Source organism: Hordeum vulgare, chromosome 6H (assembly GCF_904849725.1).
Source record: "Hordeum vulgare subsp. vulgare chromosome 6H, MorexV3_pseudomolecules_assembly, whole genome shotgun sequence".
Lineage (NCBI taxonomy): Eukaryota > Viridiplantae > Streptophyta > Magnoliopsida > Poales > Poaceae > Hordeum > Hordeum vulgare.
Window position 1 is genome coordinate 503,766,341 of NC_058523.1, and position 5,830 is coordinate 503,772,170.

Genomic DNA, 5,830 nt, shown 5'->3' on the forward strand with positions numbered 1-5,830 from the left:
CGAGGCTGCGTGAGGTGCGTGCATGGTTTCTGTCACATCTGGCCGGTCGCGGTTTTCAAAGATGAGCAGACTCTAGATGGTCGCCCTCCATTCCTGCATGTTTTCTGGCACGGGTGGGAAGTTGAGGAGTAGCTAGGCCTGCGCCAGGGCTTCCCCCTGGTTTTGGGCATGGAGCGGTGTGAGACGGGGGTGGCACTCTGACTTTTTTCCATGCGAGAAAGAGTACCACTGAGCGCCATGGTCTGCTATTCGTTCTCACTAGGGGGTTGCTAATGATGCTAGACCTACGAACCCTTTGGTTCGTGCGTAGGGGTCTCATCCGCATGCCGGTCGAGGTCGCCTCCCCCGGTGTGTTGATTGCGGTGGTCTTGCAAAGTGCACAGTGGAGGTGTCGTTGTACGTCATGCGGTGTTGGTCGTGGCATTCGCCGCCACCGCAGTGTCGCCCTCGGACCTTGCCGACGCGTTCTGGGACGTCACCGCGGCTGGGTTCGGATCGCGATTCACGGAAGTCTACATAGTATTGTGGTTGTGCTCTTCAACATGAAGAGTGTGATGCCCGTCTCCGCCTCCGTCGCCCGTGGCAGCGAGCATGGGCAGCTTGGACGAAGACAGAACGGCTACCGATGCTCCCCTGGTCCTCTTCGGCGCCATGGGAGCTTTGGGAAGATGGTCGATGGTATACACTATGCTGGAGAAGATTTGCGCACTTAATCCCCCTACCTGGCACGCCAAATATGTCGGGGTTCTCTACATACAATCTATGGGACCAGCGGGGTCCCTTTGCTATGGTTTTGCCAGGATTACGGATGCACAAAGAGCATCACCGATAGCAGCGTATGCGGGTGGTTTAGATGGGTTCGGGCCGCACGGAGCGTAAAACCCTACGTCGTGTGTTTTGGTGGATTATGTGGGTTCTCATAGTACAAACGCACTCGCACAGCAAGGATGCTCTAGGGCTGAAGCTACGCGGGTGGAGTGAACGGGGGTTCGACCTTTCTAAAGGTAGCCATGGTCCTCCTTTTATAGTTTAAGGGGCTACCACAATGGCTAAGCTGGTCTTTTGTGGAAGAACAGTCCACTAGCTAACTGCCAAAACTACTGAGAGAAGCAACAACGGGAAATACCTAACCCTGATGGACAGGGATAGACTCATTAAATGTGTCGTGTGGTGGCGCCCTCGCGATGCTCCCTGGCAAGGACTGCCTCTCCTTATGTGCCATTCGCGCAGCTACCTTCTATTCGCTTGACACGCCACGGGACGGTGTCTTTAAAGAGACCACATGTCTTTGACCAGGTCCACCTAACCTCCTGCCCGCTTGACACCTCGCTGATGTTGACAATCAGTTCGATGAGGTGAAGCGGTGGAGATCTGGAGGGGCCTTGACGGGCGTGGTTGTTGTCTGGTTTTCCTCCTCCCGGCAAGGTGACTTTTCGGGGCCTTATATTTAGTCTTCGCTCGTTGTAGTACAAAGTCTGGAGCTGGTTGGTAGGGTCTTGCTGGGCCGGTGGGTCGCGGCTGCTTGTGTACAAGTCTGGGTACTAAATCCCCATGTTTTAGTACACTCACAACGGGTCTCAAACCGTGCGGTGTCTTTGGATGCCGCCTTTTTCTAGACGGAGACGAGGTGTCTCCGCTCTGCTCCTCCTCTTTCTTTCCCCCTCCTTCTGAGGAGGAAGCCTTGAGGTCCTCGAACCTAGAATCCGAGGGGTCCTCGATCTGAAGACCCCCCCCCCCTCTTCCTATTTTTCCTCGGCTCTTTTTTGGCCTTGGACGGACCCTTTGGAGGCGCCTTGTCCAGGAGAACCTGGAGCTCGAGGGTTATGACACCCTCGGGCACGGGTGCCAAACAATTGATAGTTATTGTCTGTGTGGCCCATTTTTGCATAACAAGAGAAATATTCAAAGCTTTAAAGATAAAAAGGCCGGATTAATATTCAGATGTAGACCTTGTACACTTGTTTTGGGGTTGTACTATTGAACTTGCGTGCTAAGCCAAAGACTATCAAGCTGAAGACAACATCTAAAGTATATTATCATCCTCAACTTCAAAGACAAGTTCGGGGGCTACTCATGGTGTCCTGGACTAGGGGTCCCAACCGATCGAGATGGTCTAGACCATGGGATGGATTGGGGGTCCGGCAAGGAGAAGAGACTTCAGAGGCCTTCACCGGAGGCGTGAGCACATCGGATTTCACCGAAGACCTAGTGTGTACCCCAAGGAAGGATGACCGGTTCATCACGTAATCTTTAGACGGTAGCCGACGTTCATGTAACCCTAGACAGACTCGTCCGTAAGATTTGAGTTATGTGTATGTTATCCAAGACGATATACTACCACATATTGGGCTCCCGTACTACAATCTCTCTCGACTTATTAATCGCCTTGACCGTTGTCCAGAAGTTGTAAGTAGTTTCTTGTGATTGTAGAAAAAGTGCTGGAGGTTGTGTTTAGTGCTGCCCGATGGGATGGGATTTAGTACGGTAGAGGCACAATGGCACGATGTACCAAGTGGCACCCATATGGTGGGCTTGTGGAACCCTACTCGCATCGTTTAGGCCATAATGGAAACTTTGGTCGGACTTCCTTGCGGGTTAAGTCTCTAGGCGATAAATCCGGACTAGAGTCTTGTGTGGTTAACGGTTGTGGCCAACACCCTCGCCAGTGCTTCCGCTTGAAGGTTGTTGTGATACATGATGTGTATATGGTGGTAAGTGGTGAGAGCGTGTGTGAAGAGGTAAATCCCTGCAGGGTTAAATGATCTATTCAAATAGCTACATCCGCGAATATGGACTGCTTGGAAGCTAATATGGTTCATAGACAACTTGAAATGGATACTTTAAAATGCGCAAGATAAGTGTGAGTGCTATGAATGGCCTTCTCGTAGGAAGATGGGAGAGGATCCATAGTGATGTATTGGTGTGGTGAATATGTGGAATCGTGTGCGCTCTCTCACCTCAAAGAAAGTACTCGTAGTCGTAGTACAGGTTAGCCAAGATTAAAATCTGGATTGCTGCAATAAACTCCCCAACCCCATTGTTGATACTCATGCATATGTAGGTAGTTCTAATATAAGTCTTGTTCAGTATCTTTTGCTTGATTATGTTTTTGCAGAGGAGATGTTGCTCCCACTAGTGGTTTCAACAATGTGTTTGATATTGACCAGATAGCTTGGGAATCCCACACAAAGGTCTAGCTCCTTTGGGAGTGTTGTTGTAGATTTCCACGCTCCTCGAGCCACTTTTAGTAGATGTTTGTACCCAGACATGTTATGCTTCCGCTTGTTGCTTGTATCACTTTTTGTGTTGGGTCATGTGACCCCTCCTTGTAATATCACACTATGTTGGCTCCTATGAGTTGTGATGCCATGTTGTATCTACACATATTGTGCATTTTGTGTGTATGTTTTGAAATACATTGTATGTGTAGGGTTCGACACCTAGTTGTATGCATATGGTAGTCTTCTTTACACGGAAATGCCTCTTTGTACTTCCACTGAGTCCTGATAGCTTGCTAGTACTCCGGACACATTTATTGACTGACATGTATCCTTATTTGTTGTTGTGTGTGTCCCTACGGGGAATGTCACGCGGTGTTTACTAGAGTCTTTGTAGTTTGCTACGACTCGGTTAGACATGTTGATGACCGAAACCTGCATTGTTAGGTTATGTATGCATGTGTTGGGAAACGTCGCATGGGAAACAAAAAATTTCCTACGCGCACGAAGACCTATCATGGTGATGTCCATCTACGAGAGGGGATGAGTGATCTACGTACCCTTGTAGATCGTACAGCAGAAGCGTTAGAGAACGCGGTTGATGTAGTGGAACGTCCTCACGTCCCTCGATCCGCCCCGCGAACAATCCCGCGATCAGTCCCACGATCTAGTACCGAACGGACGGCACCTCCGCGTTCAGCACACGTACAGCTCGACGATGATCTCGGCCTTCTTGATCCAGCAAGAGAGACGGAGAGGTAGAAGAGTTCTCCGGCAGCGTGACGGCGCTCCGGAGGTTGGTGATGATCTTGTCTCAGCAGGGCTTCGCCCGAGCTCCGCAGAAACACGATCTAGAGGAAAAACTATGGAGGTATGTGGTCGGGCAGCCGTGAGAAAGTCGTCTCAAATCTGCCCTAAAAGCCCCATATATATAGGAGGAGGGAGGGGGACCTTGCCTTGGGGTCCAAGGGACTCCCAAGGGGTCGGCCGAGCCAAGGGGGGGAGGACTCCCCCCCCCCCCCAAACCGAGTTGGACTTGGTTTGGTGGGAGGAGTCCCCCTCCCTTCCCACTTCTTCCCTCTTTTTTTTTCTTTTCCTTTGATTTTCTTATCTTGGCGCATAGGCTCCCTTGGGGCTGTCCCACCAGCCCACTAAGGGCTAGTGTGTCCCCCAAAAGCCTATGGGCTTCCCCGGAGTGGGTTGCCCCCCTCCGGTGAACTCCCGGAACCCATTCGGCATTCCCGGTACATTCCCGGTAACTCCGAAAACCTTCCGGTAATCAAATGAGGTCATCCTATATATCAATCTTCGTTTCCGGACCATTCCGGAAACCCTCGTGACGTCCGAGATCTCATCCGGGACTCCGAACAACATTCGGTAACCAACCATATAACTCAAATAAGCATAAAACAACGTCGAACCTTAAGTGTGCAGACCCTGCGGGTTCGAGAACTATGTAGACATGACCCGAGAGACTCCTCGGTCAATATCCAATAGCGGGACCTGGATGCCCATATTGGATCCTACATATTCTACGAAGATCTTTATCGTTTGAACCTCAGTGCCAAGGATTCGTATAATCCCGTATGTCATTCCCTTTGTCCTTCGGTATGTTACTTGCCCGAGATTCGATCGTCAGTATCCGTATACCTATTTCAATCTCGTTTACCGGCAAGTCTCTTTACTCGTTCCGTAATACAAGATCCCGCAACTTACACTAAGTTACATTGCTTGCAAGGCTTGTGTGTGATGTTGTATTACCGAGTGGGCCCCGAGATACCTCTCCGTCACACGGAGTGACAAATCCCAGTCTTGATCCATACTAACTCAACTAACACCTTCGGAGATACCTGTAGAGCATCTTTATAGTCACCCAGTTACGTTGCGACGTTTGATACACACAAAGCATTCCTCCGGTGTCAGTGAGTTATATGATCTCATGGTCATAGGAATAAATACTTGACACGTAGAAAACAGTAGCACCAAAATGACACGATCAACATGCTACGTCCATTAGTTTGGGTCTAGTCCATCACGTGATTCTCCTAATGACGCGATCCAGTTATCAAGCAACAACACCTTGTTCATAATCAGAAGACACTGACTATCATCGATCAACTGGCTAGCCAACTAGAGGCATGCTAGGGACGGTGTTTTGTCTATGTATCCACACATGTAAATGAGTCTTCATTCAATACAATTGTAGCATGGATAATAAACTATTATCTTGATACAGGAATTATAATAATAACTATACATTTATTATTGCCTCTAGGGCATAATTCCAACAGTCTCCCACTTGCACTAGAGTCAATAATCTAGCCCTCACATCACCATGTGAATTACATTGTAATAAATCTAACACCCATACAGTTCTGGTGTCGATCATGTTTTGGCCGTGGAAGAGGTTTAGTCAGCGGGTCTGCTACATTCAGATCCGTGTGCACTTTGCATATATTTACGTCCTCCTCCTCGACGTAGTCGCGGATGAGGTTGAAACGTCGTTTGATGTGTCTGGTCTTCTTGTGAAACCTTGGTTCCTTTGCTAAGGCAATGGCACCAGTGTTGTCATAGAACAAGGTTGTTGGATCCAGTGCACTTGGCACCACTCC